The following is a 14730-nucleotide window of genomic DNA, read 5'->3' on the forward strand; positions in this document are numbered from 1 at the left end:
AATGTTCATAGCAGCATTGTCCACAATAGCTAAATCGTGGAGGGAACCGAGATGCCCTTCAACAGATGACTCAATTAAGAAGTTGTGGTCCATATATACAATGGAATATTACTCAGCTATCAGAAAGAATGAGTTCTCAACATTTGCTGCAACATGGACGGCACTGGAGGAGATAATGCTAAGTGAAATAAGTCAAGCAGAGAAAGTCAAGCAGAGAAAGACAATTATCATATGATTTCTCTCATCTATGGAACATAAGAACTAGGAAGATCAGTAGGGGAAGAAAGGGATAAAGAAAGGGGGGTAATCAGAAGGTGGAATGAAGCATGAGAGACTATGGACTCTGAGAAACAAACTGAGGGCTTCAGAGGGGAAGGGGGTGGGGGAATGGGATAGGCTGGTGATGGGTAGTAAGGATGGGCACGTATTGCATGGTGCACTGGGTGTTATACGCAAGTAATGAATCATGGAACATTACATCAAAAACCAGGGATGTACTGTATGGTGACTAACACAATATAATAAAAAAAATTAATAAAAAAAAAAGAAGTTGCCCACCAACATAAAAAAAAAAAAAAAGTAAAGCTCTATTTGGCCAGGGAAAGCTACAAAATGTGAGAATGAAAAAGTTAAGACCCACCCCCCCCAAAAAAAGAATTGTCAAGTCACTGTGCTGTATGCCTGAAGCTAATATAATACTGCATGTCGAGTATACTTCAATTAAAAAAAAAGTTCATAGAAAAAAGTTTAAAAATAAAATTGCAGGATTATATGCAACTGATGAATAAATTGAACACTACATCTGAAACTAATGATGTACCATATGTTGGCTAATTGAATTTAAATTAAAAGAAATAAAAATAAAATTGCATTTCTTACCTCACGTTTATGGATCAGCCACTGAAGTAGGAGGAACTCTTGGCCTGAGTTGAGTATACATTATTTTTTCACCCCGACTGACCTTATTAGTATTTCTTCCACTATCAAAGGCAACAAACAAAGGGACCAAATAAGCTTCTTTACAGGATTACGGGACAGATAAAACTATTGCTTGCAATGATTTGGAGGCATCCAAGTGGGATAAAAACAGATTGAATTACTCAAAGAATGTAGGGTGGCAACCAAACTTATCCAAATCTTCATCTTTTTCTATCCTCCAACCCACAACTACAGTAAGACAGAAACACAATTTGGAATTATTGTGATAATTGTTATGGGGTGAACCTTATTATAAAAAATTTCCTATGTGTACAAATAGTTTAATGAAAGAGAAAACATTAGATGTGAACTAGTTAGTTCAAAAGGAATGAATAGTTTTTGTTTTAAAAAAATTCAAATCAGGTGTACCTTTCATTACTGCTCTGTATTAAACAGTTAACATACATTATTTCATTTAATCTTCACAACTACCCTGGAGGTCAATTTTAATATTCCCACTTTATAGAGAAGGCTTAGAAAAAAGTCACTTACCCAAAGTCACACAAATAACGGCAAAGTCAAGTCTGACAATTTTTTATTACTTTGTGTATAGATATAATACCTTCAGTAATTATTTTATATTAGCATTATTTGAAAATAGCTCAGCAAGGATTCTAAATAAGTTGTTTAACAGGAATCATCTCATTTTGGGGGGCACCTGGGAGGCTCAGTAGGCTAAGCATCTGTCTTCAGCTCAGGTCATGATCTCAGGGTCCTGGGATCGAGCCCCACATCAGGCTCCCCACTCAGCAGGAAGCCTGTTTCCCCCTCTCCCTTTGCCTGCCTCTCGCCCTGTTTGTGCTCTCTCTGTCAAATAAAATCTTAAAAAAAAGAAAAAGAATCATCTCAATTTGGAAACAACCCCTTTATATTTTTATAGCATTTGTCACAAAGTGTTTTCATTGGATTTTTACCACATCCTTTCAGGTAGGGGAGCAGATGTGATAGAAAAGGAAATGGAGGCACAGCATATCTCTAGGTTACAGCCTCTCTGTTGCTCTGTGAGTTGTGTGCTTCCATGTCTGGGCCCCACACTTGAATAAAAGCCCTTTGAGGGATGAGGTTCTGCCTGTATTCTCTTTGTGGCCCGGTGCCAACAACCCTATGGGCACTCCGTCAATATTTTAAACAGCTTTACTGAGGGATAAATGACTTACAGTAAACTGCACATATTTAGAGTGTTAAGTTCTGACATATGTACACATCCGTGAAACAGCACAATCAAGGTATAAAATATATTGAACATATCCATCACTCTCAAAAGTTTCCATGAGCATTTATGAATGAACAAAACCCAAATCTTTAGACTCATAGGATGGTGCTGCTTCTCCTGTATTTGATGAAAGTCTATGCTTTTGTATGTTTTTTTGTTCCTTTTGTATGCTGTTGTACATTTATGGAAAAGAACATAATTGAAGATAAAATATTTTATTTGTAGAAGCCTGAAACATACATTGGTTGAAGCACATATGGAGTCTGCCACTTGGGAATTAGAATATTCTGCCTGCTTCCTGATGAATCACCAACTCACAGTCCTTCCAGAGACTTTGCCCTGTCCTGCTCTTGGATCCCAGGAGGCACCCAGGGGTTTGTCATCTTTATAATTACTTCCCTTTTTGCTTTCTACTTAGGCAATTTTAAGCAGTACTCCTGCCATTTGTTGTCTCAATTTCTGTTTATCTGCTGAGAGTAATGGTGAAACTCCTAGGTTCCTGACCCAGACTGCCTGGGTTCAAATCCTAATTCTACTTCTTATAAGCTTTGGGCAGGTTACCTCTCTGCACAGAGTCTTGTAGTTTGACAGCACATTTTTGGTAAATGTTACATATAACTATTTTCTCTGAAAACTGGCTTATATACTCTACTCATCCCACATGGCAGAAATGTCCAAAACTCATGCCTCACAAGAGGAGGATCTTTCCTTCCTCCCACACGATGCCCCCCTTCACTTCTTCCCACCTCTAGTTTTTATATTTGTACCTTTTAAGAGACTGCTCCATTAAAAGAACTCTAACCAATAATATAATGATCTAATTTAGAAAACAATTACTGGGGCACCTAGATGGCTCAGTTGGTTAAGCATCTGATACCTGATTTTCCACTCAGGTCATGATCTCAGGGTTGTGAGATCAAGACCAGAGTCAGGAGTGGAGCCTGCTTAAGAGTCTCTCTCTCCCTCTGCCTCTCCTCCCCCACCACCTCTCTCCCTTTCTAAGAAAAAAAAAATACTAAAATTGGTTCCACTTTGCTATTTCTCTCTGGAACCAAGGAGTATTTTAAGTCTAATCTACATGAAAGGGTTTTAAAATATTTTTTTGGCAAATATATGTATGTATATTTGTATATATGTATATACACACACACTATATATACATACACATATATAGTACATATATTGAGTGTGTATATACATATATGTATAAATGTATATGTATATGAACACACACAGATATAGAACAAATCTTATTACTTAAAGCAGACAATCAAAATCTGATATCCAATATTCTTTAGTGAGTTATTCACTTTCGATGACATTGTTTCATTGTACATAAAGTTAAGATGTTAGCTAGCATGATCTCTCCTTACATATAATAGCTAATAAACACATTAATGAAGCAGTCATATAAAGTATTTTATGTATATATGTATGTATTACCTTTCAAGTTTAGTTTTTTAGTAATCTCTACACCCAAGTGGGGCTTAAACTCACAACCCCCAAGATCAAGCATCGAATGCTCTTCCTACTGAGCCAGCCAGGTGCCTAGTCATATCAAGTATTTTAAACTGTCCTTGAAAGGGTGGACACCAAGAGTTCTTCACTGCCTCCCCCATTGTTCTTAGGATAAAGCTACTGTCTCTTCTCTTTGCACCTCCTTTCCTGTGATCAAAGTTCTTCCTAAGAATTGCCTATACTTAATTTCTAGTGACTCTTCTTTCTCTCTTAAGCCCAATCCAATCAGATCTTCCTCCCACTGTCATCAAAATGCACTCATCAAAATCACCAATGACATCCATGCAGTCAAATCTAAAGGACAACTCTAAGTTCTTCTTTCATTCTGCCTATTAGTTGTTCTTTTCTTCCTGAAATACTTACTTCACTTGGTCTCCAAGACACGCCCCCTCCCTTGGTTCTTCTCCTACCTCAACGGCCTTTTCTTCTCTGCATTATTTGTTGAGTTCTCCTTTATCTTCCTAACCTCTAAAAATTGGAGTGTCCAGGTCTTATTCCATAGACCTCTTCTCTTTCCAATCTATATACACACACTCCAATTGGAGTTCTCATCCAGACCATAACTTTAAATATCTATATGCTATGGCCTCCCAAATTCATATACCTAGCCCAACTCCTATCCAAACTCCAGACATGTTTACATGTCCAACAGGCTATATAATATCTCCACTGGGATGTCTGTAGGCATCTCAACAAGCCCAAAACTAAACCGCTGACCTGCCATACATTGCTCTTCTTTCATTTTCTCCATTTCATAAAAGTAGTAACACCATTCTTCCACTTGCTCAGGCCCAAACTTTGGAATCATTCTTGAATCCTCTCTTCTCACATCCTACATCCAATCCATCAGAACATGCAATTAGCTGTACCCACAAAATTTATTCATAATCACAGTATTTGTCATTGCCTCCTCTTCTGCCACTTCAATCCAAACCCCCATAATCTCATGTTCCCCCCTACTCAATTTTTTTACCCAGTGAAGTGAAAATTTTTAAATGTAAGTTTGAGGGCACCTGGGTGGCTCAGTAGGTTAAGCATCTGCCTTCGGCTCAGATAATGATCCCAGTTTCCTGGGATGGAGTCCTGCATCGGGCTCCCTGCTCAGATCTATCTCTCTTTCTCAAATAAATTTTTTAAAAATGTAAATTCAGTTGTTAACTTTTCTGCTTAACACTCTTCTACAGCTTCCCATTTTACTCAGAGTGAAAAGTCCTTAATTGTGACTTATAGGCCCCTATATGATCTGTCTCTACAACCACCATCTGTATCAACTCTGATTTTATTTCCCATTGCTCTCCTTCTTGCTCACTCCACTTCACCCACAATGGTGTCCTTGCTATTCCCTACCCACACCAAGCATATTCTCAGGGCCTTAATACTTCTAATATTTTTCAGATATGTATATGTAATTCCCTAACATCCTTTATCAGCTAGGCTTTTCCTAACTATCCCCCAAAAAATAAATCCTCTCATTTCTTTCAATCCCCTCTCTCAATTTATATTTATAGCATTAAAAAAATAGTTTATTGGGGCACCTGGGTGGCTCAGTCAGTTAAGGGTCTGCCTCTGGCTCAGGTCATGATCCCAGGATCCTGGAATTGAGCCCTGTGTCAGGCTCTCTGCTCAGCGGGGAGCCTGCTTCTTCCTCTCCCTCTGCCTGCCGCTCCCCCTGCTTGTGAGCGCGCTCTCTCTCTCTCTGTCAAATAAATAAATAAAATCTTAAAAAACAAAAAAAACCCCTTTATTCTGAAACAATTATAGATTCATAGGCAGTTGTAAGAAATAATACTGATAGATTCTGCATACCCTTTACTTAGTTTCCTCCAAAGGTCACATTTTATAAAACTATAGTACAATATCACAACTAGGATACTGGGGCGCCTGGGTGGCACAGTGGTTAAGCGTCTGCCTTCGGCTCAGGGCGTGATCCTGGCGTTATGGGATAGCCCCACATCAGGCTCCTCCGCTATGAGCCTGCTTCTTCCTCTCCCACTCCCCCTGCCTTGTGTTCCCTCTCTCACTGGCTGTCTCTATCTCTGTCGAATAAATAAATAAAATCTTTAAAAAAAAAAATATCACAACTAGGATACTGACACTGATACGGTTAAGATACAGAACATTTCCACAGTTCCATCACCATAGGGCTTTGCGTTGCTCTTTTATAGCCACACCCACTTCCCTCCAACCTCCACCCCCTCTGTAACCCCTGGCAACCACTAATTTGTTCTCTATTTCTATAGTTTTGTTATTTCAAGAATGTTATATAAATGGAATTATACAGTATTAACCTTTTGGGATTGCCTTTTTCTAGTCAGCATAATTCTCTGTAGATTCATCCAAGTTGTTGTGTCATAGCATTTTTTCACCACCTGACATATACATTTATTTGCTTATCTGGCTAAGCTCCCTGAAAGCAGGGAATCCATTTTGTACATTATACTTATAATGTAGACATACTATAAATATTTGTTGAATAAAGGAAGTCCAAACTCTTTAACATGGTCTATAAGACCCCAAGCGAAGCATGTTTACCTCTCCAACCTCATCCGTCGCTTCCATGACCTCCCTACTCTGCCACCCCAATCCCATACAGACTCCATTTATGGCAAGATTGCCTACACACTCTTGGTTTTATCACATTTGCTATTTAGAACAGTGGGTTTTCAAACTTTGGTGTGCATGAGAATCACTTGGATGGTCAGGCTTTTTTCTTTTTTCTTTTTTTTTTTTTTTGGTTTTTTAAAAGATTTTACTTATTTATTTGAGAGAGAGAGAGAGAGAGAGAGTCTGTGTGAGCAGGGGGAGGGACAGAGGAAGAGGGAGACAATCTCAAGCAGACACCACAATGAGGGCAAAGCCTGATGTGTCACTTGATCTCAGGACCCTCAGCTGAAATCAAGGGTTGGAGGCTTAACCTACTGAGCCACCCAGGTACTCTGGATGGTCAGGCTTATTAAAACACAGATTGTTAGGCTTCGCCCCCAGAATTTTTGATTAAGTAGATCTGTGATAGGACCTGAGAATCTGCATTTCTTTCACATCCCAGATGGTGATGATGTTGCTGGTTCATGAACCAACCACACTTTGAAAATCACTGTTATAACGTTTTTTATTTCCCTCCCCCATTCACCTGCCTGATTTTTTACTTCACCTTCGGTCCTTCCCTCACCCCAGAACACGGTGTTCCATGACACACTGTACTTACCCTATCACATCACTTATCTCATGATATTATAATATCCCATTTATGTGTGCTTCTCTACCACCAGACTGTATCCTCAGCACCTAGCACAGTTTGACACAGAGTAAGCACTCAATGTATATGATGACTGAATAAGTTCCTTAATTTGGGTACTTTAAAAGACTCAACTGAAACAATATTTTCACGTCAGAGGACATTTAGAAGGAAGGGAGTCTATGTGCTAAAAATAAAAGCATCATGAATCCCTTCATTGATAGGTTGAGGGAAAAATACAGCAACTTTTTAAGTTAAGATTTTCTAGGAACTGTTAGTGCTTATTGCAATTCTTTCAACCAAAACACTGCACACTGCAATAATGACTGATGACAAAGCTCAAGAATGAAAGTTAATGGGGCACCTGGGCGGCTCAGTTGGTTGAGCACTAACTGTCTGACTCTTGGTTTTGGCTCAGGTTATGATCTCAGGATCCTGGGATTGTGTCCCACTCCGGGCTCCAAGTTCTGCACTCAGCACAAAGTCTGCCTGAGATTCTCTCACTCCCCTGCTCCCCTCCCCTGCTCTCACTCTTTCTCTTCTCTAATAAATAAGCAAAATCTTAAAAAAAAAAAAAAAGAATGCAAGTTAAGATACTTTACCCATTACTTTTTCAATAATTGCTTCAAAGTCTGTATTTTGTTCTTCTAAAAGTGTACTCCTTTGCCTTCAGACTAAACATCCCAAACCACAGGACCATCTAACACAGGCAGGACTTCAAAGAACTCTTTCACTGACCCCCAGAGCTGGCCAGATGTTGAAATCTGAACGTATTTGCTTGCATACGTCTATAAAGCATTATCTAAAATTCCAAAATCCAGAAAAGCTTTAGAAACCTAAAGTTTTTCATAAGGTTAAGGCAAACTCATTTGGCAGCAAATCTGACCTGAACATATATACAGATATTATATAGGTTATATAGACTTTATTTTATCCTATTTAGAGTTAATACTAATGCATTCTTATTGGCATGAATATTAATATGTTTCATTATAAAATGCTGCTTCACACCCCACTGAGGTGTTACAGAAAATATACTATATGCATTATATTCCTGTCTAAAAACCCAACAATTTTGAGTTCTGAAACACATCTGGCTCTAAGGTTTTAGATAAAGGAGAATGTGCCTATATTAAATGTGAGGTATCAATTTCTCTTAATCTCTTTTTTTTAATCTACTGTATTCAAAATATTTACCCAAATAATGCCCTCTATTGTTTTATTATTTTGTATCCGAAAAAGTGGTCTTATTGAAATTTTATCTTTTTAATATCAGCTAAACATTGTTGAAAACTCCATGTTTCTATTCATATGAGACTTTCGTTTTAAACCAGGTTACAGGAAATTCTATACTTCTTGGGATCCTTGTGGCTCATTTCCATCAGATGAATCATCATCATCCTCACATGAATCATCAGCAGAACAACTGAAAGTATAGAACTAAAAATGTATCTAGGAAACGTTATTTCAAAACGCAGTTGAAAGACAAATTCACATTTCCAAACCACTGACATCTAGCAGTCTCAACTGATGAAAGTAAAATTTTTATAGATTAAGATGTAAAGGGAACAACAATAAACATATTATCATTATAAAGAGCAAAAAACAACTAAAATATATTTAGGAATGAACTGAACAAGAAATGTGCAGAATTTATGTAAAGAAAGTGCTACCAGGGAACCAAAAGAAAATGGGTAAATCAAGGGGCCATGTTTTTAGATAGCATAATTGGTTTCAAAAGGAACAGAAGTCATTCAGGTGAGCTTAAAGCGAAAGAAGTTTATTTGAAGGAAGAGAGGTACCTTGTGTAGATCCCCAAGAGCAGAAGGGGCAGTAGAGTCTTAGTAGGGGCAAACCAGGCCATGGAAAGCCCCAGAATCCCAGGCAGCTACCCTGATATCTTCTTCTGGGCTTCTTAGCTCTGCTTCACTTCTGATTGCCTCTCTGCAGGCCTGCTTTTCTCTGCACTACCTATGTGTGGGTCAAACCTCTCTCTCTGCTTTACCCTTGTGTCATCACTTTCTAGGTCAAGAAACCAGGTAAGACTAACTGCAAATTTCTGGGAGAAACAATCTGATTGGACCAGCTTTTCTACCTACCTGCTAGTCTAATCAGTTATGGCAGAGGAGGGTAGGGTCCAGTAGGTATCTACTCATTAACAGAAGATAAGGATATAGACTGGGACATGGGGGAGTGGTGCAGACAGGTTGAATGGCATGACCAGTATAGATGAGCAGATTCCATGTTGTGGAGAGGCCATATGACATAGAGAACACAGGCTCTGTTTCCTGACCTTCAACAAGTTATTTAATATCTTTATGCACGAGTTTCCTCCTCTGTAAAATGAGGGTGATGATAACAGAGTTCTGTAGATTAAATAACACAGAGTACTAAGCAAAAACTAGAGAATTATTTTTATAAATATGCCCATTTTCCCTAAATTAATCTATAAAATTAATGCAATTCCAATCAAATCACAACTCTTTTAATTTGACAAAATAAGTTTAAAGTTACTATGAAAGAAACAATGAAACAATATATCTATGGCAAGGATGACATAGAGTACAATGGGAAGAGAACATAGACTGAAGCAAGTTATTGGTACTGTTGTAGTTCTTCGGTTGGCAGTTTGTTTCACGTTTGTTAACATATATATTACAAAGTTTTATATATATCAAATAGATTTTAAAAAGACAGTTCTTAAATACTCTGAAAAAGAAGTCTACTAAGCAGGGATTTACCTTACCAGAAATTTAAAAACAATTTTAAAATATATTAAAATAATAATATTGCTGTCCAGTAACAAATCAATATTATAGAAAATAAAGTACGTATGGAAACTTCATGCTGTACAGATTTTAAGTCTATAGGGAAGATTAAGTATTCAATAAATGGTGTGTGGGTAACCAGCAAGTCATTGAGAAAAAAAAATCAAGCTAGATTCTTCTCTTCCTCCTCATAAATAAATTTTAGATGGATTAAAAATTGAAAAAAAATTTTAAAGATACCAAAAATGCTAGAAGAATACACAGATAAACATGACATCAAAACTAGAAACAAAGGAAAAGACTAACAGATATGCCTACATAAAAATGAGAAACTTCCCAACAAAAATCCCATCACCTTGGGGGACCTGGGTGGTTCAGTTGCTTAAGTGTTTCCTTCAGCTCAGGTCATGATCTCAGGGTCCTGGGACTGAGCCCCACATGGGGCTCCCTGCTTAGCAGGGAGTCTGCTCCTCCCTCTCCCCCTGCCCCTCCTTCCAGCTTGTGCACACTCTCTCTCTGTCTCAAATAAAGAAAATCTAAAAAAAAAAAATTCCATCACCTTAAACTTATACTTATTTGCACTTACTTACGTGTTCTGATTCTGATTAATCCTACATAAACTGAGTTTCTACATAGTACAGAATTGTACATAATTTTATGGAATACACTTTATATAACCTTACCACATATTTTTTCTTGTACTCCTAGTTATCTTTATACTTAGCCTACAAATCATGTCAGGAGAGTCCATTCTCCTCCACTCTCTCCCTTTTTTAAATAATTTTCTTTGAAAGTTATGACCATTTACAGCTGTCCCTTGAACAACACAGGAGTTAGGGCACCAACCCCTCCCAAGTAGAAAATCCACATATAACTCTTAACCCTCCAAAACTTTATTATTATTATTTTTTAAGTAGACTCCACACCCAGTGTGGAGCCCAACACAGGGCCTGAATTCACAACCCTGACATCAAGACCTGAGCTGAGGTCAAGACTTGGATGCCTAACCAACTGAGCCACCCAGGCACCCCAAAAAACTTTATTAATAATAAACTGACAGGACACCTGGGTGGCTCAATAGGTTAAGCGTTCAGTCAGTTAATCATCTGCCTTCAGCTCAGGTCATGATCCCAAGGTCCTGGGATGGAGTCCCACATTGGGCTCCTTGCCCATCAGGGAGCCTGCTTCTCCTCTGCCTACCACGCCCCCTGTTTGGTCTCTCTCTCTCTGACAAATAAATAAAATCTTTAAAAAAAAATAAATTGACTCTCCTTACTGACAACATAAACTGTTAACACATATTTTGCATGTTACATGTATTATATACTATATTCTTACAATAAAGCCAGAGAAAAATATTAAGAAAATCATAAGGAAGAGAAAATACATTTACAGTACTGTACTATATATATATTAAAAAAAAAAAAGCCCACATATAAGTGAACAGCAGCAGTTCAAATCTGTGTTGTTCAGGGTCAACTATTCTCTCAAGTGAATTTTAGTATCATTTTCTTGAGATCTATATTTTTTTTGCATTTTAAACTTTTGATATACAAATAACTTAGAAATGAATTGTATTCTTTGCTATGTTAGTCCACATGGCATCATATGTTCTTCCTTTTTGTACGACTTTTCTCTTTTTCCTTCAGCAAATGACCACCACAAGCCATGTTTAAAAAATGAATTAAAAAATGGTAATAATGGGTACCTGGGTGGCTCAGCGGGTTAAGCATCTACCTTTGGCTCAAGTCATGATCCCAGGGCCCCACATTGGCCTCCCTCCTCAGTGGGTAGCCTGCTTCTCCCACTACCCCTCACCCCACTGCTTGTGCTCTCTCGTGCTCTCTCTCTGCCTGAAATAAAGAAAATCTTTTAAAAATAGGGTAATAATATTTGTAATTATATTTCAGACAAAGGTTAATATTCCTGATAAACAAAAGCACTTGTAATTTTTTAAATGTAAATACTTCAATTTTAAGACAGGAGTAATTTACTGGCAATACATAAAAATAGAGCCAATAAATGCATGAATGATGTTGTTTTATACTTAGTCAACAAAATGCAAATTAAAAAAGATGACAAAGATGAGAAAAATGTTCAAAAGGTGATAAAGATCTCAAAGCCTGACAATACTCAAGATTAGCAAGAAGATGAAGACACAGGTGGGAAAGTAATAAATACATTTCAAGGGGAAAGTCTGGTAACATCATCTAGAATCTTATAAGCGTGCATTCCTTTGATCCAGTAATTGTATTTCCATGAATTTATTGTAAGGAAATCATCAGGAAAAGTACAGATTTATGTATGAGAATAATCATCTAGTAGTTTTTTTCTTTATGAGCATGATTTTTTTTTAAGATTTTATTTATTTATTTAAGAGAGAGAATGAGAGAGAGAGCATGAGAGGGGGGAGAGTCAGAGGGAGAAGCAGAGTCCCCGCTGAGCAGGGAGGCAGATGAGGGACTTGATCCTAGGACTCCAGGATCATGACCTGAGCCGACAGCAGCCGCTTCACCAACTGAGCCACCCAGGCGCCCAGTATGACTCTTTTTTAAGTTTTTATTTAAATTCTAGTTAGTTAACATACAGGGTAATATTGGTTTCAGAAGAATTTAGTGATTCATCACTTACATATAACAACCAGTACAGCTGCACCTGGGTGACTCAGTCAGTTAAGTGGCAGACTCTTGATTTCCACTCAGGTCATGATCCCAGGGTAGTGAGATCAAGCCCCGCATGGTACTCCGTGCTCAGCACAGGAGCCTGCTTAGGATTCTCTCTTCCCCCCTCCTTCTGCCCCATCCCACTTGCATGCACACACTCTCCGCTCTAAAAACAAACAAATAAATCTTTAACACCCACTGCTCATCACAAGTGCCCTCCTTAATACCCATCACCCATTGTGCCCACCCCCAACCCACTTCCCTCTAGCAGCCCTGTTTGTTCTCTATAGGTAAGAGTCTGTTATGGTTTGCGTCTCTCTCCTTCCCCCACGCCCCCCCTCTTATGTTCATGTTTTGTTTCTTAAATTCCATGAGTGAAATCACATGGTATTTGTCTTTCTCTGACTGACTTATTTCACTTAGCATAATACCCTCTAGTTCCATCCACATCATTGCAAATGGCAAGATTTCGTTCTTTTTGATGACATCTAGAATCGTTTGTACATGTGAAAAACTGTAAATACCCTAGAAGTCCAACAACTTAGGGACTGGATGGACAAATTATATCCATACAGCCATTAGAAAAGATTATTTAAATTTACCTGGAAAGCTATGAGACACTATTGTCTTTGAAGAAAAAAAAAAACCAAACCACACATTTTATGTGTATATGCGAAGTCTCCCAAGTTTACATTAGCAGTGTGTTAATACTGTTATTTCTGGGTGGTGACATTGTGGGTGAGTGGTAAGTTCAACTTTCTTTTATAAACATTTATGTACTTACTATCAGTTTTGCAGGGAGCAGGCACTTTTTGAAAGCAGTTTTCTTACATCATAAACTACAAGGAAACTATTACTTTGCTGGGGTAAGCGGGCACTGGGCGAGGACCCGCAGGGGAGGGGCAGGATGAAAAGGCTCGCCAACGCGGGAGCCTCGCCTTGCTGCTCCCAGGCAGCGCGCAGACCGGAAACACGCCACGAGGGACTCGGGAATTCTGGGCAACGCACGGAGGCCGCATTACTTCACGAGAACTTCTCATTTGAAAGCAAAACTGATACCGCTTTCCTTTAACACAACATCTACTGTTGACTGAAGCCGGTGTAGGGAACGTCTCTGTCCAGAGAGGCGAGCGGGGGAAGTATGGAGGGTGAAAGCGGTTTTCTTGAAAGTGAAAAAGCCGTCCTCACTTCCCACGTTTCCCCCACCACCCGCTTTCCCTCCCTCGGGAGGGGCTTCGAGGCCGCCCCTGGGAAGGGCGTTTCTATGGGCGACGAATGAAGAGTACACAGCAAAGGGAATGTAGGCTAGCAGGCTATTGTATTCGAAAGCCGCCCTTAAAGGAAAACAGACGCGCGCCGAGCTAGGGGCGTAGAGGCGAGGCACGCTCTGATTGGCCCGGCTCCTCAGGCCTCGGCGCGCGCCGGCAGGCCGGGTAGGAGCGCGCGCGTGCGCAAAGGCGTAGGCTCGCGCCGGCCTATCTCCCTCACGTCCTTGTGGGGGCGCCTGGCTCGGACCTGGGCAGAGGGTGGGGAGTGGTTCATGATTGTCCTTGTGTTGGGAACGGCTTAATCTCCCTCGCACCCGTGGTTAGTGGGCTGCAGGAGTCAAGCGAGTCTTTCCCGCGAGGCCGCACCACTGCGGTCGTGGGACTGCGGAGGAGGAGAAAGGGAAGGCGAGGTCTAAGCAGAAGGGTCGGGTCACCTGCCGGCCGCTCCCTGGGTAGCCAAGGGCCGGGAAGGCGGGAGGGGAGGGACCGACAGCACTGAACAACCCTGCGAGACAGAGCTCGCTTGGACGCGAAATGGCTAAGAGAGACTGTTAGGTGGAGAGGCCCGAGAGATGAACAGGCCCACGCCCCTGTACTCGTGTAGGAACCAGAGAGACCTGACTAAGCTTGTGTTGGGATGAAAGTTGATACCCAATATTTGAATGATTATCATTAAAAATAAATGGTCTTTGAGTTTGAGGTATCAATAGTACATTTAGGTGGAAAGGTTGACATGAGCTCTTTTAAGGCAATCTTTGTGAATTACCCTGTAGAAAATAGGTCCCTGATTTGTTACCCTGGGTGACTCAGTTGGTTAAGGGGTCTACCTTCAGCTCAGGTCATGATCCCAGGGTTCTGGGATCCAGCCCCTCATCAGGCTCCCTGCCCAGGAGGGAGCCTGCTTCTTCCTCTCCTCCCTGCTCTCTCTGGCTATCTCTCTCTCTTTCTCAAGTAAATAAAATCTTAAAAAAGAAAATCAATGAATGGTGTTGTGAAATTCATTCTGTTCTCTTTGGCTAATTAACTAACTTTGTGGTGACTGATTAATAACTTTCCTGTAAAAGTCTAATGATTCAGTCCCAGAGAG

At 39.7% G+C, this 14730-nt stretch overlaps 1 long non-coding RNA gene across 2 annotated transcripts in view; it reads right to left on the reverse strand.

Moving 5' to 3' along the window:
• Positions 1-13321, reverse strand: part of LOC117801979 — a 43039-nt gene extending 29718 nt beyond the window's left edge. For both annotated transcript variants that reach the window (XR_004624925.1, XR_004624926.1), the window contains exons 1-2: positions 13160-13321; positions 880-980 (exon numbers count right to left, since the gene is read on the reverse strand). This is a non-coding gene — a long non-coding RNA (uncharacterized LOC117801979). The remainder of the gene's footprint in view (positions 1-879; positions 981-13159) is intronic.
• Positions 13322-14730: the final 1409 nt, after the last annotated feature.

This window comes from Ailuropoda melanoleuca, chromosome 4, assembly GCF_002007445.2.
Source record: "Ailuropoda melanoleuca isolate Jingjing chromosome 4, ASM200744v2, whole genome shotgun sequence".
Classification (NCBI taxonomy): Eukaryota; Metazoa; Chordata; class Mammalia; order Carnivora; family Ursidae; genus Ailuropoda; species Ailuropoda melanoleuca.